Consider the following 22,722-nt stretch of genomic DNA (forward strand, 5'->3'; position numbering starts at 1 on the left):
CTTTAAACTAAAGCAAACTGGGCACAAATTCTACTATTGACAGATGTCGAGCATGAGAATATTGTAACCTGCATTGCCAAAACCAAAAGTGGACAATAAAAAAGTGAATTCCATTTTCCAAAAAGGAGATATCCAAGAAGGGGACAGTATAACCTGCATTGACAAAGCCAAAGAAAGCTGAAAGTAACATCAAGGCAATTTGAATGTAGCAGTCCCAGATAGCCTGAGGACAAAGATTGTAAACTACATTGCCAGCAGCCCCAATGGGTTGTGTAGAAAGAAATGAGACGGCATCAGAAAATCCCTCCTTGTAGAAAAGATCATGGGCGAGAGCACTGTAACCTGAATTGCCTATTGCAAATAGATCAATGTGAGAATCATTGTCCTTTTGTACAGCATGTTTGTGAAAGAAGTTGTCGAATTGTGTTGCAAGTCAAGACTTACTCAAGAAGCCATTGTTGCTTCAACTTTCCCCATTGAGGAGTGAAGTTTGGAACAAGCCTGCCCACAGAGTACAAGTTATAGTAGTAGGAGCTCTATACTAGCAGGCGAGTACACCATGAAAGGGACAAGTAGTGGTTAGTCCTGGCAGGCGAATGGACCAGGAAGATCATCATATGAAGTACTGTGAATGTGGTAGGAGGTTGCAAAGGTTGTGGCAGAAAAGAAGTGACAATTCCACCGGTGTGCTTCGATGAACTCTTGTATAACCATACCGACTAAAGTTTAACTTTCTGAATGAACCATCCTAATAATTGTTTTTATAAATCTGTTTGTTTTATGATATGAACCATTGAGAAAATAGAACAAAACAAAGGTTGCATTGCATAGGGACAGCTTATCGATGGTTATGAGACAGTAATACAAATACATGTGTGCGTGACTCAGGTTAGCATGGGCATGAGTGTCCCAGGCCACTGCGCTTTCAGGACACAGCGGGTCCAGCGCCCCTCAGGTCGCGTCAGTGTTGAATGTTACATAGTTCCTGTCCATTTCCCCAACACCACCTCAAACTTGCAAGAGATAGATGTGTTTCTCCAAGGATGTGCATCTGTCTGTTAGGCAGAATCTTGTGCAGTTCCCTTAGGGAGCACTACAGAAGATTAGGACTACAGGTGAGAGCAATAAATCCCCTTTGGTATCAGTCCGTACCACAAAGATTTAGTTGGTAGCTGTGGCTGAGCAGTCAGACTTATCTCAAGAGGGAGATGAGCAGTATTCAGGGTTTACACAATAGGCCTTCAGTACTATGGAGCAAGGAAACACTGACCAAAGCTTTGTAGTAAAAAGAATATATATGTATTTATTTTATACACTTCTAGTTAAACACATCTATCACAGTTCTTAAGCAAGTTAAATTCGGTCAAAGAAAGTATACACAACTCCCTAGTTAAATTGTAGGCAAGTTTGAGCAAGAGTGAAAACTGAGCAAAACGGCACAGTGAAAACCAAACACAAATGGCACTCTAGCAATTTCTCACAAGGGAGGGAAAGCACAAGTTATACAGAAATATTTTCTTCTCCAGCATGGGGTCTGGCATGGATTCACATGCTCATGAATATTCCCCGTCGTCAGGCTGGGAATCCTCGGTAAAGAAAAATCAGTATCAGTTTCGTTTCTGATCTGTCTTTCGTAGTAGTAACCAATCACTGATCTCTGCATCATACTGACCACAGCCAACGACTGCCATCTCCCCAAGCCCCACCTCTGGCAGCCATCTTCAGATTTTTACTGCATGTTCAAGTGTTGGGATCCTCCTGCTATTGCTCTCGAGCTTTAGTGCTTTTTTCGCGCTTTTTTCTAGGAAAATTTTCTCTTTTTTGGTCAAAAGAGCCTCAAGCTCCACCGTTTCTTTATCCGATCAACGGGGACCCGTGTCGGATTCTTCTATGTACCACAAGGGTGAAGATTTCGTCGAGCCACGCTTTTGGAGGACTCCAGAAGTTTCTCAGGCCCATCTCGATCATGGCCCAGGAGAAGGGCAGCTCGACGCCCGGAAAGCTGTTCAGGGTCTGCCCTGGATGCCAGCCTCAGAATGTCTTTAAGGAGGACGAACACTCCCTTTGCCTCTACTGCCTGCATGAGGACAAGACGCATGTGGAGAAGGACTGTGCGTTTTGCGGCAATATGTCGGAGCGGACCATGAAGGACCGCCATCTGCGTCTCGCCAACTGGCTGGAGGGGAAGAGCCCGTCAGGCGAGAAGAAGAAGAAGAAGTCCGAGCGGTCTTCTAAGACCTTTGAGGGCGCCCCGGCGACGGGGGTCCAACAGAAGGCCAAGCACCGCGAGTCCGCTGGCACCGGGAACGCCGAACGGTCGGGCTCTCAAGTGCCAGGCAGGGCGCATCCTCCCCGGCGCCATCAACCACGAGCCAACGCTCTGGCTCGGGTAAGAGGAAGGCGGAGCACCCGGCGAAGCTCCTGGAGAGACCCCGGTCGAGCTCGAAGGCCCCATCGGAGGGGGAGCGAGGCGGTGACCCTCCCCCCAAGGAGAAGGCGGTGAGCGCACCTAAGGTGGTGAAAGCCTTAATCCACCCGGCCAAGGCCTCTATCGAGACAGTCGCGGCGGCCCTGGCTCAGCCTGTGGAGGCTACACCAGTGGTGGCGACCTCGGGGCCCAGAGTCTCCCTGCCACCGCGGAGGGAGTCCTCTTTCATGCCCATCGACAGGACCCCTGTGAAACCTCCGACGGAGAAGAAAAAGAGGGGCAAGAGGTCGTCGTGGATTCGGCCTCAACCTCTGAGGAGGAGCTTATCGAAGTCTTAAGCCACGGCGTTGGCATGGAAGAAGACCAGCCCGTCGGGAGGGACCTCAACGTAGGAGACGACGAGAACGTCGAGGGTGCCGACGGGGCTCCTGACCGCCCGTCGGACTTCCCTCAACCAGTGCCGCAAGACAACTCGGCGGCCATTTTGTTGGCTATACAGTCCTTATGCTCGGAGATAAGGATGAGATTGCCGTTACCACCAACGGAGGAACCTCTCCCGACGGGGGACCCGGAGCCAGGCCCTTCTGGGAGCCCTCCCCCTAAGAGAAGGAGGATTCCTCCTCCACCTCCTTTTCAACCATCGCGCCCTGCTCAGCCCTCCTCCCCGTCCACGACCCGTGGGGATGATACGGGGACTGACACGGCCGCGACGGGCAGAGACTACGAGGTTTACGACGAGGATCTCCCGTCGTTACCTCCTCCCCGGGCTTCCGCGCCCGACGAGATTGGATCGTTTCATACCATGATCGCCAGGGCATCCGAGCTTTTCCAGCTCTGCCCGGAAGAGAAGAAGGAAGGTTTCCTTTATCAACGGCGCGAGACCAAGAGGAAGACGGTCCTCGCTGTACCTCTACTGGACGATATCTGGGATGAGGGTCTTGCCCTACTCAAGAACCCATCCACGACGCCTGCGAGAAGGGATCGGTACGAGAAGAAGTACCGGGTCCCGGACGCGGCCCCCTTGTGCTTTTGGGCACAGCCGACCCCGGACTCGGTCATCTCCGCGGCGGCCAGGAAGAAAGCGGGGGGGGGCCTCGGCCTCTACGTCAACCTCCCCACCGGACAGCGAGGGAAAGAAAATGGACACGATGGGACGCAGCGACGACGATTAAGGCTGCCAACGCCTTGGCTATCATAGCCCGCAAGAGGGCGGAGGCCCTAGAGATCTTGCAGGAAGGAGAAGTGGCATCGGACCACACCATTACGATAGCGACGGACATTGCTGACACTGGATTTCGCCAGTTGGGCAACGGCGTGTGTCTTAGACGGCGTGGATGCCTCAAGGCAACTGACTTCCGTCAGGACGTGCAGACCAGAGTCTTGGACATGCCGTTCGACGGGAGCAACCTGTTTGGGAAAACAGTGGACGATTCTCTACAAGCCATCAAGACGGACACGGAGACGGCCCGGGCTCTTGGTGTTCTCCAGCAACGACGGCCGCTCTTTCGGAGCGGCGGAGGCAAGCAGGGTGCCGCCAAAGGTTCCGGCGGCGGATTTTCCACCTATCGTCAAGCGGCCCGTTCGTCGTCACAGGAAGCCTACAAGGGGACGAGGCAAGTTGGGCGGACCCCGCCAAGGAGGACAAGGCGGCAAAGCCTTGTTGAAGCAGGATTGAACCAGCCGTGGGGTCGGGCACCACCGAAGCACCCCGGTGGGGGGGCCAGCTGGCGAGCTTCATCAGCTTGTGGGAGTCCATCTGCACCGACCGTTGGGTGCTGAATGCCCTGGCCCAGGGTCACGCGCTTGAGTTTCTAAAGAAGTGCATGCGCGTCCCCCCCGTGGCCAGGAAGGAACATCACGTCCCTCAACTTCTCTTGGAGGTAAAGGCGATGCTCAAGAAAGGCGCCATCGAGCTCATCGCAAAGAGGCTTCGGGGCTCCGGAGCTTACTCAAGATACTTCCTCGTGAAGAAGAAGACGGGAGGATTGCGGCCCATCCTGGACCTATGACGACGGAACAAATTCATCAAGGCACAGAAGTTCCAGATGGTCACCCTCCAGCACGTCCTGGGTCAACTGGAGGAGGGCGATTTCCTGTCGTCGTTGGATTTGGAGGATGCCTACTTCCATATCCCCATTCTAAAGGGACACCGAGAGTTTCTCAGATTCGTGGTCCAAGGGCGTCACTACCAATTCGGAGCCCTTCCCTTCGGATTGAGGTCAGCACCCAGGGTGTTCACCAAGTGCCTCGCACCGGTGGCGGTGCGGCTGCGCCTGGAGGGGATCCACGTCTACCCCTACCTGGACGACTGGCTCATCTGAGCAAAGACAAAGGAGCTCGCTGCGGAGCACACGGCGAGGACCGTCCAACTACTCACGGACCTGGGATTCTCCATAAACTACGCCAAGTCCTACCTGGTGCCCCCGCAAGACGCACTGTTTCTGGGAGCAAAGCTCGACACAGTGGCGCTTCTAGCCTCTCCGTCGGAGGAAAGGACGAGGGCCATCTTGGGCAAGGTGCAGCGGATGCTGGTTGCGGACGCGGCCAGGGTGAGGTCCATCAAGTCCCCCCTCGGAATGATGTCTTCTTGCATTTATCTCATCCCCCTGTGCAGGCTTCGGATGCGCCCGTTACAGGAGTTCCTGGACGCTCCCTGGATCAAGACGACGGGCAGCTTCGAGGACAGGATCACACTCGACGAGAGCTTCCGACGAGCGATCCGGTGGTGGGGCACCCGCGGCATCTGACGGCGGGCATGGACTTCCATACCCCAGGCCACCAGAAGACAGTGACCACGGATGCCTCCCTGGAAGGGTGGGGAGCGCACACCGAAAATCTGCACGCGAGGGGCCTTTGGCTGCCGACGGAGAAGTCCCTCCATATCAACGTCCTGGAACTCCGTGCAGTGTTTTGGGCCCTCAGGTCCTTTCTTCCGTCCCTCAAGGGCAAGGTGGTGAGGATCTTCACCGACAACACCACCACCATGTTCTACATCAGGAAGCAGGGCGGTACCAGATCCCCAGCCCTGTCCAAGGAGGCACAGGATCTGTGGCATTGGGCCGTCGCCCAAGGGATGTTTCTGGTGCCGTTTCATCTGGCAGGAATAAAAAACACCATCGCCGACTCGCTCAGCAGAGAGCTGCGCTCGTGCCACGAGTGGGAACTACGACAGGATCTAGTGGACCGCCTCTTCCAACGGTGGGGCACACCCCAGATCGATCTGTTCACGACGGCGACGAACTCCAAGTGCCGGAGGTTCGCCAGCAAGTTTCCCCAGCCGAGGAGCATGGGCGATGCTTTCTCGTTCCCATGGGAGGGCCTGTTCCTATATGCGTTCCCCCCCCTTGCCTCAGCTGATCCGGCTCATCAACCAGCTCAAGAGGTCACGGTGCAGGATGATCCTCGTCGCACCTGCGTGGCCGAGGCAGATATGGTTCCCGGACCTTCTGGACTTGTCAGCGTCCCCGTCAATCAAGCTGCCGGTGGACGCGGATCTTCTCTCCAGGGAAGGAGGCGCCATCCTCCATCACGACCCGAAGTCGCTGAACTTGCAGGCCTGGCTCCTGCAGCATTGGAGTTTGGAGGCTACGACATACCGGCCGACTGCATAGAGGTTCTTGCAAAGGCCAGGGCGTCCTCAACTCTTAAATGCTACGGACACAAATGGAAGAGGTTCTCTGTCTGGTGCCACGCACAGAAGATTAACCCTCTACGAATTACGGCTCCTCAAGTACTGCCGTACCTGCTGACGCTGGCCAAGGCTCGACTGGCGCACGCTTCCATCAAGATTCATCTTGCTGCCATCTCCCGATACACCAGAACCACGGGAAGGACGTATTTGTGGTCTCATTGTCTGGTGAAAGAATTCATGAAGGGACTGTTCAGATCGTTCCCGCCGGTGAAGGCCCCGGACCCGGCGTGGGAGCTCAACATGGTGCTGACCAAGCTGATGGGACCTCCGTTCGAGCCTCTGCACTCAGCTCCGTTGAAGTTCTTGTCGTGGAAAACAGCGTTTCTTGTGGCCATCACCTCCGCACGATGGGTGGGCGAGATCCAGGCCCTTTCCTACAAGCCCCCGTACTTGACTTTTCACGACACGAGGGTAGTGCTCAGGACGCACCCCTCCTTCATGCCCAAGGTGCCGTCAGACTTCCATCTCAACGAACCCTTGGTGTTGCCCGTTTTCTTCCCGTCGCCTTCGTCGCCGGCTGAAAGGACTTTGCACTCGCTGGATGTGGCTAGAGCGCTGAAGTTCTATGTGGACCACACGAAGAGTTTTCGGAAGACGTCACAACTTTTTGTGAACTTTGGACCTGTCAATCAGGGGAAGGCTCTCTCGAAGGCTTCCATTTCCAGATGGCTCTCCGGCTGTATCATGTACTGTCATCGGTTGGCAAACAGACCGCTGCCTGGCCGCCCGAGAGCCCATTCCACCAGAGCGATTGCAGCTACCACAGCGTTCCTATCTGGTGTGCCCTTGCTGGACATCTGCAGGGCTGCTACGTGGAGGTCGACGCACACCTTCACGAAATTCTACTGCGTCGATCGGGATTCCAGGGAGGAGTCCAGGGTCGGCCAAGAAGTGCTGCGCAACCTGTTCGCCTAAGGTGAGCCTGGTGAGGAGGTAAGAATTGCTTAATGTTGAGTTTTGGATGTAATGCTTAATGTTGAGCCTTTTCCACCTCCCGTGGTTGTGCATGTGTTCTGCTGTGTATTCTTTTATTCATGAGCATGTGAATCCATGCCAGACCCCATGCTGGAGAAGGAACAAGTTACTTACCTGTAACTGTTGTTCTCCAGCATGGGTCTGGCATGGATTCACATGCGAACCCTCCCGCCTACCCCTCTGCGGCTCTTCACTTGGTCATACTGCCACTTCACGTGCTACCAGATCTGAAGATGGCTGCCAGAGGCGGGGTTTGGGGAGATGGCAGTCATTGGCTGTGGTCAGTATGACGCAGAGATCAGTGATTGGTTACTACTATGAAAGACAGATCAGAAACGAAACTAATACTGATTTTTCTTTACCGAGGATTCCCAGCCTGACGACAGGGAATATTCATGAACATGTGAATCCATGCCAGACCCATGCTGGAGAACAACAGTTACAGGTAAGCAACTTGTTCCTTAAACACCCTAGCAACACTTCCCATAAGTTTAACAAGTTTAAGCAAGGCAGTACATCAGTATAGAAAATACTTAAATGGAAACTGAGCTAAATGGCGCTTCAAAAGGTTTAAAAGTGGGGAGGAAAGGGTGGTTATAAGAAGTAGGTGCACCAACACAGTTCTAGTTGAGTAGCAATCTAGACAAGGCAGTTCTAACAAATTTAGCCAGAGTCAGTAGGCCTGTGCCAGAGTCAGTGGTACAGGGAAAGTGCCCAGGAGCAAAATGTTCTTGTAGCTGCAGTCAAGTCTTTGGTTAACGGTTTTGAAAAGTTGGATGCAGAAGGTGAAAGACAATGTTGAGAGAGAGGCAGCCAACCCAACAGGTAGGTAAATGATTTAAAACACCTTTAGCTCTACCACGCAGAAAGGGCGGCCTGGCGGAACAATGTACCTTTAGAATGAAGAAGTGGCTCCTGCAGTGGCGGTTGTTCCTGCAGTTAGGGGGGATCCAGCAGAGGAAGAGAGGCTCTCGTCGTGGAGGAAGGTTCAAGTTACTGCACTACCCAGGGATGAAACCAGCCGCGGTGCTACCCAACAAATAAAAGGTACGCTCCTTTAAATCGCGGTCCGGGTGGACTGGTGCCTGGCTATCCAGCCTCAGAGTACAGGGTACTGGCGATTCGACCAAGGCAGGTCCGGGAAGGCGATTGGCAAACTGGTTGGCCCCACCAACCCACCTTCCCTCAAGGAAAGAAGGCTCTTTCGGATGAAGATCTCTCGTCGTGTGGAGAAAAGTGTTGAGACGCTGCAGCAGGGCTTCACCGGTGGTTCAGTCATTGCAGATGTCTTTGGCTTCTCTGCTCTTCGGCTTCTTAGTTCCAGTGGCGACGTCTTGCTCTTGCAGTCCTCAGGACCCTGCTTTTATGCAAAAAGATCCCCATTCATACAGCCTAGCTGTCACTCACACAGTGGAGTGGTCATCTTGGCGGGAGACCCTCCAGCCTATCAGGATAGAGTGCGACATGGGTTGCGGAGGCAACCCTGTCCAGGGATCCTACTCCCCTTCCCACACAATGGACCCACCCCAGACTTAGTGGCGCCGAAAGGAGGGCTTCTTGGCAGAAGCCCGCCAAAAGGACAAACAAGGGATCCCCGACCTGGGTTAGGAATTTAGGGAAAAACACGAGAAAGAAGTTATATTAAAGTTCTGGCAAATAAAACCTACCAGAGTAAAGTTAATATAAAAATACACCAGCGGTATGTTAGAGGCTGTCAGAAAATGTGGTAACCTCGAACAATGGGAAAATCCCATAGGAAAATATTTGCGGTCGAATATTTACGGTATTAACCACTGCCACCAGCCAGACATTTTTTGAGAGAGGGACTGTACGGTACCCTCTCGAAAATAAACATAAGGGAAAAACTATTAACCCTTTCCAGTACCTCCATAGTAAGATGGGTTGTACTGGTTTAGTTCATAAAAATTGACTAGTAAAGTCAATTGGGACTTTACATGCCCTGGGAGACAGTAGTCAGTCCCAGGGTATGGAGTCTATGTTTGGGGGTCGCTACGACACCCCTGTGTCACTGCACGGAGGGTGCTTTATAACACATGTGATTAAAGATGGTTCCTATGGAGGTGAGAAAAACCCCATAGATATTAAACACAAAAATAGCCTAGAGCACACATAGCAAAAATGCCTAAGAGTGGGAAAAAGAGTCTCACTCTTAGCAGGAGAGAAAAAAACAACCCTTCAAATCCTGCAAAGCTGCTGGGGGACTCTATAGGTAAGGGAAATTAGCCATAGAATAAGAATTCTCCCTAACACTGTCCATTTCATTAATCCAGAGGCTAAAGCTCAGTCTGGAGAGCCCCATGCAGCAGCAGTAAGTCTCTTCCCCAGTCCCAATGCCACAGATAGGAATGTATTTTCATGTTTGGTGAAGCCCACTTCACCCCAGATTCCCAGTAGCACTAGCATCAGGTCATGCGGAACTGAAGACCCCAGTACACTAGAGATCCTGCGGTACATTTCCGCCAGATGGCGTGTATTATATCGCAGCTCCACGCCATGTGGGAAAAGGTACCCTCTAGCCTTCGGCATCTCAGTCTCCATTGTCTGCCACCCCCCACCTTGCCATTGCTGTGTGAGAGGAGTTGGCCTGATGCAGTATTTTATACTATATTAGGTGGAGCCTGGCATCTATTCCTATTTCTCGTCGGAACGATAGTGACTCTGCCCATTCCTCCGATTCCAACGGGCCCACCTCACTCTCCCATTTTTCACGGAGCCAGGATAGTTCCTGGGCCCCAAAAGCGGTAAGTACCTGGTAGAGTATAGATGTGACCTTTGTCAGGATTTTAGGATGAAGAATGTTGGCTTCTAAGGGGGAGCATTTTTAGGACTTAAGGAATATGCATGTTGTTTCATAGGGGTTGGTTCTGTGTTGGTCTCCCGCCCCATCCAATGTGATGGTGAGCCTCAACCAAGTTTGGCAGACGTGTTGTATCATCCTGGTCATATCTGTCATCTCCTTTTCTGTTCTGTATAATACTTGTAGAGGTGTGTTTGTTCCCCTGTTCCTGGTCTCTCCCCCTATGTGTGGAAGCCCGGGTCACTGTGAAGCCAGTCGTTCACCACACCCAGTTGCGTTGCAGAGTAGCAAGTGCAGAGACAGGGTAGACCAATTCCCCCTCCTCAGACAGAGCATTGCAGGGTTTTGATGGCTATACAAGGTTGTTTCCCTCGCCATAGAAGTCCCTGAAGAATGCTATCCACTGATGTGAAGATCGTTTGGGGGATAGGAAGTGGACCGTTCTGGAGAACATATAAGAATCTCAGGATTGTCAGTATTTTAAAAAGGGCCATTTTGCCCATCAACGTTAGTGGGCGAGATTGCCAGTGGGCCACGTCAGTTCGAATGTCTCTCACTGGTTGTAGGTTGAGATGCAGGAAGTCATCCGAATTAGAGCTTACATGGATGACCCAATATTCAAAGCGCCGGATCGAGACAGAGTACGGGCAATGTTGTGGGATCGCCTTCCCCCCCCCATCCCCCCCCCACCCTCTGAAGGTGAAAAAGAACTGTTTTCTGCTCATTAACCCTAGGTCCAAAGGATTTCTGGTATTCTGTGAGGATACTCGACAGGAGATCTTCGGATTGCTCATGTAGATAAGTAGGTCGTCCGCATAGAGTGAGACCCAGTCTTCCCCTCCCCATGGCCATGTGAATCCCGTCCACTCTCCTGCAATCCTGAGCTTGATCGCACGCGGCTCTATGGCAAGTGTGAATAGTAGGGGGGAGAAGGGGCAGCCCTGCTTATTTCCCTGCCCTAATGTGAAAGCCTCGGACGAGGCCACATTTACCCGAACCACTGCCTCCGTGGAGTCGTATAGCAGCCTGACCCAAGACATGAAGCTTTGCCCAAATCCCATACGTTCTATGATGTCCCAGAAGGCTGCCCATCCCACCAAGTCAAAAGCTTTTTCAAAGTGTATGGCCAAGAGCGCAAGTGGGTCTGTTATCGCGGGGGCCTGGTCTACAGCGAACTGTACCCTTCGCAGATTCATCCAGGTGGATCTAGATGGCATAAATCCACATTGATATAGGTTTATGAGGGAGTGTATAACACGTAAGTCTATTGGCTAAAACCCATGCAAGGACCTTAGGTTCCCCATTAATGGGTGCTATTGGCCTATAGGAGGCACAGAGTTCTGGCGGTTTCCCAGGTTTAGGGATCACCACAATAGATGCCTTCCTGAGGTCTTGGGGCAGTCGCCCTTCCTCTCGGCTGCGTAAGAACATACGGTGCATGTGGCCTATCACAGGTTCACCCAGGTATTTCCAGGCCTCTACCGGGAAGCCATTCAGTGCCGGAGTTTTGCCGGATTGGAGTTGGGACAGTGCAGCCGCCACCACCTCCTCTGTGATCTCAGCTTCGAGTTTGTGTCGGTTGTTCTGAGAGCCTGGGGATTGCGATGGAGTCAAGGAAGTGTGTGCCCTCTGTTTCCCTTGCCGTCGCCTGGTGGTTAGGGGGAGTAAAGCTGTTCATAGAAGGTGGCAAATGCCTCTGCAATCTCAGCAACATCCATTAGCAGCTCCCTTATGGTCTCCAGTATAGCCTGCACATGCCCCCTATTCCCGTCCCTCCTCTACAACAACGCCAGGGTTTTCCCGGCTTTGTCACCTAATTCATGTATCTGACTATGTACCACTCAGTGGGCTGTCCACGCGTTGTCCAATTTGTCCAATGCCACATTCCTTGGGACCTCCTGCGCTCTGATTTGTGCGAGGCTTGGGACCCTAATTCGAGGAAGTTCCTCTGCCCTAAATGCCTGTTCCTCTGCCTCCTCAATTTCCCAAGTGTGTTGTCGGAGGTGGGCCGACACCAGGGAGAGAGCTTCCCGTTGGAGTACCGACTTATAGCTTTCCCACAGCGTGATCGGGCTGTCGACGGAGCCCTCGTTTAGGGAAAAATATTCCATTGTTTTTTGGGAGAGCCCTTCTGACACCTCAGGGATGCCAAGGTAGTATGTATTGAGGCGCTAGGTGGTCTTAGATTTGATTTGCCCATTCTTTAACGCTATGAGCAAGGGAGAGTCATCCGAGATGCCCCAGACGAGATATGTGGCGGTCACTAGTCTGTGTGCCATGTCTTGTGGGTTGAAGAAGTAGTCTATACGGGACATGGACTTATGTGCGAGAACCCAATGTCTGTCGTGTGTAACATCCGCCATGCGTCCACCAGCCCAAACGCTTTTGCAAAGGAGTTCCATTTAGTCAGATCAGGGTTTCTAGTGCCTTTGTGAGATCTGTCTCTACCCACCTCCATTACCTCATTAAAGCCTCCCCCTAGCACCCAGAATTCTGCTTGTTTGTCGAACATTACCACTTGGAGATCGTTTAGGAGTTAGAGTGTGAGTGGTGGGGGCGCATAGACTGCAACAATTCCCCAGGTGTTGCTCCCTATGTCCTCGGTTATCACCACAAATCCCCCTCTCGGATCTGCTGGGACCTCCCCCAATTGAAATGGGACCCTTTTGTGTATGTAAAGGCTCATTTTCTGTGCTTTGGCATTCATTACTGGCAGGGTTTGTACTCACCCCCTGTCCATGTGTGTTGTGCTCTGTGCCTCGCCATGTAGGCCGGCAGTGTGCTGTTGCGCAGCACCATGGAGTCGTGGGTGGATCCAGGGTAGCGTGTGCAGCAGTGGCTGATGGTGAGGTCTGGGCTATGTAATCTGTACATTTAATGAATGGAAATGTTTCCTAATACGGTACGCTGCCTCTTGGTCCCGGATGCAACATGTGTGCAGTCTAGGGCTGCAATCACATTGGGCACTTGTGCTATTGATATTTTATTTCTATCGCGCTTGTACACAAGTATTTCAGAGCATGACATGGCAAGTGCGGGGAGCAGGGGAGAACAAAATCGTGACCTTACTAGGCCCAGTGACATTGAGAATGTGCAAGCGCATGGGAGAGGGGGAGGTGAAAAGTGCATGGAAGGGGGGAGAAGTGGAAAGTGCGAAACAAAGGAGAAACAGATGAATAATAATAAATAAAGGCAGCAGACAGGGTAGGTCTGATAAGTGCAGGAAGAAAAGGGGGGGCTCTATGGGTACAGATACAGACCCCAGTGCAAGGGGTGGCCCGGAGGCAGTGCGGGAGGGTGGCAGGGTGAGCAGGTACCTGGGCACAGAGGGCAGAGGATGGCCAGGTGCACGGTACCAAGAGAGAACAGATTAGCAGAGGAAAGGGGGAGCGAAGGCAGAAGAGGAAGGTCTTGAGGTGCTTCCGGAACCAGAGATGGTTCTCCTCAAGTTTCAGAGTGGCAGGGAGGCTGTTCCAGAGTGAGGCCCCAGCCAAAGATAGCTGAAGGTATTTTGGACCCACGCCCCAGAAAGCCTTGTGGACAATGCAGAGGGTTTTGAATGTAATCCTTGCATCCACTGGGAGCCAATGGCAATGGCATAAAATGTTGCCTTAAGTTCATTCAACCATGCCTGGGTGGTGGGCTACGCCATATGTTGGTTCACGTGGCGCAGCAGTGCATTCAGCACCTGGCCCTGGACACCACTAAATGTTGGCTGGGCCATGCCATGCATCATAGCTACTGTGTGCTGAAAGCTGCCCATCCCAAGGTATTGCAGAACTGAAACAAGCTTAACAAGTGGGGGCACAGCGGTGCTGATGGCCATCCTGCTCCCAATGTCCCCTTGAATTGTGCCCAGCAACTGTGTGATTGTAGCCCTGTCCAGCCTGTACTCTGCTACCAACTAGCCATCATTCAGGGCCTAGGGCGGTGGCCTGACCCTGGGAATGGGTGCATGCCTTGCTGGGTATGGTCTCCTTCTCAACCCCCCTCCCCGCTGCATGCCCCCCACTGTGCTCCCGGTGCCCTTGGCTAGTAGTCAATCCTCTGTAGCCCCAGGCGCAGCATGTAGAAATCCATGTCAAAGCTCCCTGCTCCAAAGGGCAACATGGTGTTGGGGAGTGTGTTTGGGGCCTGGGTAGGTCTTTTGTAGCCCTCTTGTGTGCATTGCTTGCACCTGTGCCTTTATTACTGTCACCTAGGTTCATTTACCTCCAGCGGGCGGCCAGGTGTATTTCCAGTGCTTAGTGCCAGTTTTCCGGCGCTGGTACTGTACTTATGATAGGTCCGTGATAGCTCTGTGTGTTGGCGCTATTACAGCCAGCGCGATTACAGCCAGCTGTAATAGCTCTGGCTGGTTTTCAGTGGTGATCCGGTGGAGCGGTATTGGCGGCGCTAAAACTGTTATCGCCCGATTTAGGTGCTACCGCCCAACTCATGATGAGGCCCTTAGTTTAAAGGCCCAATAACTAACTGCAGTGATCCCTCCGCTTAATAATACTTCACAAAAGACACTTTTCACTGCTTTACCTGATGAACTGTCCATTATTTAAGTATGGGAAAATGCTGTGCTTATCAATGGAGTATAATTACTAGCACCTACATGAACCTCCAGGATTAATTACCAGCCTGATTGACTACGGTGCAAAATGTACCATAGTGAGACATACCCATGTCCCTGTTTACACATCTATTCTTTTGGTTGCGCATCTTCAAAAACTTGAGTTTTCATGTTTTTCTGTGTTTTGTATTTGGGAGAATTCTTTTCAATACAAAAAAACATAAGTTCTTCAGTGTATTCCCAGACTGTGTGAAATGATGACCCACTATACCGTTAAGCTCTGAGTGGGGAGGTGGACTTTGGAGTTCAGACCAACCAACCCAAGCCTTTCTATGCTTGTGAGAAGTGCACTCCTCAGCGAGGGCAGAGGGCTGCTGATGCCAAAGCCTGCCCACAGTACCAGGCTTAATACTATTAGCACCCAGCACACGTCCAGGTGCCAATATCTTGTTTCAAAAAATGTAAAAAAGTAGACTGTGGGTACTTCTTGAGGCCAATTATCGGTGAAGCCGGCCTTTGTTGAAGGCCGAAGTCCAAGGGATGAGCAGGAGCTCTCTGCCGTTCCGCTGAGCCTCCATAATCCAACGTGCCCCCAGAACCTCCCTTCATGGTTAGCTCCCATTGCAGGCAACTTGAAGAACAGACTCCAGCATCCACTAAGATGGCTGCCTCTTTTACCAACAAGACCAAGGCAGCACACCCTGGGCCAGGCGATGACTGTGATTGTCTGGTGCCTCCGCATTCACCGGACAGTGTAGCCGGCCTTAGTTGTAGGCCGAAGTCCAAGGCAAGAGCAGGAGCTCATTGCTGCTTGCCGCTGCAGACAAAGCACACAATCCTTTCCACAACCTGGAACAACTCCTTATTGCCAGGTAAGCCCCACGTAACTCCCTGTACTGCTGGTGCTTTATTACTGGAATTGAATACTTGTAGACTCGCCCATGCCCTCGGCACCATGAGAGCATCTGCCCCACTCTATTCCTACCTGCCCTCACGCCGATCTGTGTGACACACATCACTCTCCAAATCACCACCTCCAGCGCTAAAAAGTCACAAAACCCCCACCCACCAAACTTGGACTACATAACGCAGCCCTTGTCTTACCTGAACCAGATCCTCATAATATCCAAAACAAAGACTCATGAGCTCCATCAACCCATACACAACATGTACACTCCCCCGTTAGCACTTAGATGCCTGCACTATTCTCGCTGTGCTCATGATACACCCTCACACACGCAGCCTATGCCCTGCGAGCCTCGCAACTTCCCTTGCCGTCACTATCCGAGCCCTCCATGCACAACTCCGAGCATGGAGGCGATCCGGATCACCTTCATCTCACTCATTAGATCTGACGACCCAGATCTCACACCCCTGCGTAAAGACCACAAGGGCACGCCTGCAAACCACCTGCATGATACAGCCCCACAAAGGATCATCAACTTATTGCCCCAAACCCAGCTCAAGCCACGCAAACTGAACTTGAAGACAGCCAGTAATAGCCAGTCCACCCAGGGCCACCTCACCATACTCGTGTAAAAAGCCTCACTCAGCCTCCCCTACCTCAGAGGAAGCACATGCTTCCCTCTAGAACTGGCCCAGTTACCCCAACCTAGCTCCCTGTGCTGACTGGGAGACGAAATTAGCACCTGGGTGAACGCACCCTAGACAGCAACTCCGCCAATCCGGCTTTCTCCACACAACACCTCGAAGTTTACAGAACCACCCTCAAGACCATGACAAACCTCAGTGAGCCCCCCTCCTGTGTCCCCTCCAACTTCATTCCTCATACAGAATGGTCCATCATCACCAATCCATCCCTGGAGATACACCCTCAGACCAACCTGACCTTTCCTGGCCAAAAACCCCACTTCCCACTCACACATACCTTGCTCTACCCAAACCTGACCATCTACCATATGCAGCACTTGTCAATGCAATGTCCCTACCAGCTCATGCTATTGACATCAATGACCTAATCTCCAATCTGGAGCTAGACCTTCTAGCCATTACGGAAACCTGGCTCCATGAAGCATCAGGTCCAGCTCTATCCTTAGCGCTACCAGTAGGCTACACCATCATTAGATGCAACAGAATAAATGCACATGGGGGCGGCATAGCTCTTGTCCACAGAAAACACCTCCACATCCGACCCACTAGTACTGCCTTCGAAAGGAAACGATGAATGTCTCATGGCCAAACTTGTCTTAGCACCATCAGACACCATTACCTTACATGTCATCTACCACCAACCCACTGCTGCATCCAATTTTGAAGACGACCTTAGTCATATTCTAGGAGAGAATCTCAAACCCTGCTGGAGAGTCATAATCCTAGGCGACTTCAATCCAGGCCTCCATGACGCTACTGATAAAACAGCCACTAATATTACCAATGCCCTCGCTGACCTAGGCTTTCAACACTGGGTTTCAGCCTCTACCCACTCTAATGGAAGAACCCTGGACTGGGTAGCCGACCTCAACAATCCGATAACCATCACCTCATTGCCTGGTCGGACCACCACCTCCTTACATTTAGTCTGCCTGTGCAAAAACTCCCACCTCTGCCCTCTCCCTGCCACCTACCTGGGCCCGCAGCATCAAGAATATCACTAGAGACTCATTATCCCCCTTCCTAACACCACTGTCTAGGGAAAACATTGCCACAGCTGACCCACAAAAACTAGCAGATCTATAAGCCAGTATTAGGCAGAATTATATGCAGTACCCTTTGGGAACACTACATACAATTAAGTCTACAAGTGGCAGCACAAATTCACCGTTGGTACAAGCCTGTACTAACACAGTAAAGTGGTAGCAATGGCTGAGCAGCCAGACTTATCTCAAGAGCAAGTGAGCAGTATCAGATAGTTACACAAAGGACAGCAGTTACTATGATTCAAACAAACACTAACTCAAGGTTTCCAAGTAAAAGAATATACATTTATTTACTTTTTAGTTGTATAACATTTCACTAAAGTGAAGCAGTAACACAATCACACTATTTTTTTAAAAAAACTTTTATTAACAGTACCACTAGTACAGACAGTAAGACAATGAATAATAAAAATAACAATACAACACAGATAACAAAGAAAAATCACAACTTTTTACACAGTAAAATGAACAATTCAAGATACATGAATCATTAAACCCCCCCTACCCAACATCAACAATGCACAGTCAAAACAGCTGCAAAAATCTACCCCATATTTTATCAAACAAACTCAGTTTGCCAATTCTCCGAAACAGCACCCGCTCCATGTCCGCCAGGCCATGCATCTCGGACAACCATGTCCCAATGTCAAAGCATTTTTCCAATTCCTCTAGACGATTCTTTTGCCAATCATCGCCCCTCTGAACAACCACTTCTTCTCACTCAAGAGTGAGTTCATCCAAAGGCACATCACTCCCCAGAATAATCGCACTAAAATCCAGAAGAGGGAGACCAACAATCACTTCACCAAACACCCGTTCAATCTCACCCCAGAACAGTCTCACCTGCCTACAGTCCCATATCAGATGCTCCATCGTCCCAGTCTCACTAGAACATCTCCAACAACCCCCTTTGATACAGTCTCTCAGGTGAACAATAGACTCGATTCAGAATTTTAATCTGTCTCGATCGCTCCGTGAGTCCCAACGAACACAACTTCACATTCATGCACATGTTTTGCCACAAATCCTCAGTGACGTCCAAGCCGAGCCTCCTGCCCCATTCCTCTCGTAAAGCCTAATTTCCCTGAAAGCAAGATACAAACACTTTATATAGGCGACTGGCCAGACCCCCACTCGATTCCCCCCAAATTCACTGCAAACGGACTCAGTGCAATTTTCTTCTCAAAATCCACACCACCAATCGCATGTTTAAGCTTCACAAAGTCAGAGGCTCTAAAGTTTTCAATACCATACCATTGTTGCAATTCCCTAGCTGTCATCCAACGATCATTATTAAACAGGTCAGCAACCCACCTCACCCCTCCCAAAAACCAATCCGCCCAAAAAACCACCTTGCCATCTATTTTGATAGCAGGATTCAGCCACACCGATGCGCCAGGCTCCCTGAAAGCATCCACACCCAGAAAGCGACACAAACTCTTCCACGCATCCCTCAAGCGACCCATCAAAAGATCATTACCACAACTCTACCTAGAGACCGAAGTCAACACAGCTCTCGATGTAAGCGGTCCATTGAAGCTAGTTTCCGCTTCCACCCAAACATCCTGTAATTCACCAACAAAGGGAACCAAAAATTCCGAAAAGAAAGCCAGATGGTATGCCCTGAAATTCTGCACGCCAAGTCCCCCCTTATGCAATGGCAGTTGTCATTTCCACAATTTCAGCCTCGAGGGTTTCCGATCCCGCAAAAACATCTGGAATCATCCTGTCCAAGTCCTTCCAAAATGTCGCAGGAAACAACAAGGGAACCATACTTGGAACATAATTAATCCTCGGGGCAGATAACATCTTTAAAGCATTCACCTTTCCCCACAAAGAAAGATTCAAAAGGCTCCATCTCTCAAGATCCGTCCTTAAACCACATCACCCGCGCATTTTCCTTCACCATGTCACCAATCCCCGGAGTTAGCCAAACACCCAAGTATAGCAATTTGTCCGGACACCATTTAAAACCCGAATCCTCCACAAACTTTCTATCAACTGAAAATGTCAGAGGCATAATCTCCGATTTCAACCAGTTAATCTTGTATCCAGAACAAATATGGAATTCAGCCATAACATCCATCAACGCCAGTAAGAGACTTCTTGAAATCACCAAGGACCAAGAACATATCATCTGCAAACAGACAAACCTTCTGCACTATCCCCCAACATGAATGACCAACCACATCCTCAGCCTTCCTAATAAACTCGGCCAATGGTTCCAAAGCCAACACAAACAACAGAGGCGATGGAGGGCACCCTTGCCTCGTTCCTCTCTCCATATAAATCCTCCCCGACCTCACCCCATTGGTAACGACCTCCGCATTCGGCTCACTATCTAACAGCTTAATCCAGGAAACAAACCTCACTCCAAAACCCATCTTGTCCAGCACTGTGTAGAGGAAATTCAAATTCGCCCTATTGAATGCTTTCTCCGCATCCAAAGATAAAACTGCACTATCCCCATCCTGACCACCCGCCTTGGACACAATATTCAGAATCTTCCTAATATTACTGGAGGTTTTCCTACCCTTCACAAAACCAGATTGATCCACATGTATCACGGTTGGGAGCAGACGCTCCAACCTGCAAGCCAACATCTTCGCAAGAATCTTATCAACATTAACCAAACTAATGGGCCTGTAACTCGATGGCAGAGTAACATCTCTCCCTCCCTTCAGGAAAACCGTAATCAATGCATGCCTGGTAGATTCAGGAATCAATAAACGGAGAGCCGATTCCGGCAACACTTTATTAAACTCCGCCGGAAGCCCGTGGGGCCCTGGGGTTTTCCCAGAATTCAGCTTGCCAATCGCCAATTTAACATCATCCAATGAAAAATCCTGCTCCAACAATTCCTTATCATCCATGCCGATCTTAGGCAGGCCCACTCTCCTTAGAAATTCCACACCCTCACCCGACACCTCCGGCTCATTTTTGTAAAGGTCCGCATAGAAATCCCTGAAGATGTCGTTTATCTTACCCGGATCATAACTTATACTGCCGTCCTCAGTCCGAATCGAAGGAATAGAACGCTCCACCTCTCGCTTCCTCAACCTATACACCAACCACCTATCACACTTCTCACCCTTCTCATAATATGTGCATTTCAAATAGAAGTTACACCGATCATTACGTTCATCAATTAGAGTATTCAACTCTCTCCTCACCCTCTTAAGTGCACTCACGTCCTCCCATTAACGGGATCCATCATCACTCTCTGACAATACAGTGAGTTCATTCTCCAACAAAGCCTCCCTGTCAGTGCTTTTTTTCCTCAGCCCACTCGACACACCAATCAAGTGGCCACGTATCGTACATTTCAACGCTTCCCATACCACACTCGGACGCATCACTCCATCATGATTACACTCCACAAGGAGGCCACTTCCCTCCTTAATGCCTCCAACACATCATCCTTTTGCAGCAATGAAACATTCATCTTCACACTCTTAATACACCATACCACTCCCATTAGTTTCCAGACAAGTTAAGCTCACAAAAGGAAGTGGGAGCAAAATGGCACTCTTTTAATTAAAAAGGGAGGGAAAGACAAAGTTAGGCAGAAATGGAGCAGTACCAACAGGTAAGTAAGCAGGGCAATCTAGAAAGAGGAACTCCATTGATAGGATCAAATCAAATAGGCTTAGGGCCAAAGACAATAGGGAAAAAGTATTTTGCTCAAGATCACACGGTTCAGGGGAGTTCACAGTTAAGTCTTTGCCAAGAGTTCTGGATGGAGTTGGTCGGTAGAAAAGTTATTTTAAAGAGTAGAGAAGGACAAGCCCTCTGTTTGGAGAAAGAATTCACACACTTTCACTGCGACTGAACGTAACACACAACCGGATTTTGAATAGTGCCTTAAATGGAGAAGAAGCTGTAGCTGAGGCGGACCTTCCTGGTAGTTCCTGCAGGCTCACGGTTCCTGAAGTGACTGTCGGACTGACAAAAGTAGTAAGACTGGAGGGTCCTGCACTACCCAGGGAAGAAACCAGCAGCAGAGCAAAGCAACAAATAAAAGGTGCGCTCCTTAAAACTCGAGCAGGTTCCGACCTTCCTGACTATCTGGCCCATTGTAGCTCTGTACAGCAAATTCGACCAGAGGAGGGAGTCCTGGCTCGTAGTTTGGGAGAACTGGTTGGTCCCACCAGCTCAAGGGAACAAGATTCCTGGAGGATCTTCTCTGTCGATGGATTCTGGCGATTCGGACCAGCAGCAGGGCTTCACCGGGCAGTTCAGTCGTTGTAGGGGTCCTCTTCTGTCAGCTCCTCGTCGGTTCTTTTGTTCCAGTGACGAGACTGCTCTTCCAGACCCAGAGGCCTGCTTGTTATGCAGTTTTCCCTCATTCAAACAGCCTGGCTGTCAATCACACAGCATGGTGGCTGTCCTGGCCCCTCCCTCACATCCTGCCTACCCAGACTTTCAGGCGCCTAAAGTAAGGCTTCTGTGCAGAAACCTGCGAAAAGACGGTGAACAAAGGAACCAAACATTGTTTGGCGCATAGAGACGAACACGAGAAAGACTTTTCCAAAAAGAAATGGCGACTAAACCCAGCCGGAACAATATTAAAATCAATATGGTCAAGCGGGTTTAAGTTTGAGGCTACCAAGATAGCCTAAAACAATACCATGGTTATTTAAGATAACCGCAGTAGGAAAAATAGGGTAGTTACCACTGCCACCAGCCAAGTCTTAATGGAAAGGGAGCAAAACAGTGCTCCAAAAGAAACAGACAAAAAGGGATAATTAGTAACCCTTTCCAGTGCTCCATGGAAGATGGTTTGTACTGGGTCTGTGGTTTTAAAAGACTAGCGCCAGGGGTCCACTCCGGTGGTGATAGTGCGCGGTACAAATGTCTTTTAACATTAACTAGTAAAGTTAATGGCAACTTTACATGTTCTGGAGGACAGTAGTCAGGCCTAAAAATAGAGTCTGAGTGGGAAGTCCAAAAGAAAACCCTGTGGCACTGCACTGAAGGTGTTGTGTAACACACAGTAAAAAGATGATGCCTGTGGAGTAGGTGAGGCTCCACAGTCTATGAACACAAAAATGTTAAACACACACAGCAAAACACATGTAAGAGTGGGAAAAAAGGGCTCTCACTCTTACCAGGTGAAAAAATAAATCCTAGAAATCCAGCAAAGCTGCTGAGGGACTCACTAGGTAAGGGAAATTAGCCATATATGAGAATTCTCCCTAACAGCCAGCACCCTCACTAAAGCTATTGATACCATAGCACCACTCCTTCCCTAAAGCCGAAGCCCAAAGACCACCGCAATTCCTAGTTCACTGATGCCCTTCAAGTACTGCGCTCTAAGCAAAAGCTTTCTGGAGGCAAAACTCCTCAGACTCCTCAAAACTAACACTTAATAAACTTGCTAACGAATATAAGCATGCTATCATTAAGGCTAAAGCAGACACGTACAATGCCAGTATAGCCAAAGCAAATTCTAACTTGCAGGCACTATTCAAAATACTGAGAGAGCTTGAGTCTCTCCACGACACCTCCCTCCTCTAGCCTCAAAGACGAATCTTGGTGTACCAACATCCAGGAATAAAATATGCCTCTTGCAGAAAGAAAAATTGCCTT

Source organism: Ambystoma mexicanum, chromosome 11 (genome assembly GCF_040938575.1).
Source record: "Ambystoma mexicanum isolate Mex_15411 chromosome 11, UKY_AmexF1_1, whole genome shotgun sequence".
NCBI classification, from domain to species: Eukaryota; Metazoa; Chordata; class Amphibia; order Caudata; family Ambystomatidae; genus Ambystoma; species Ambystoma mexicanum.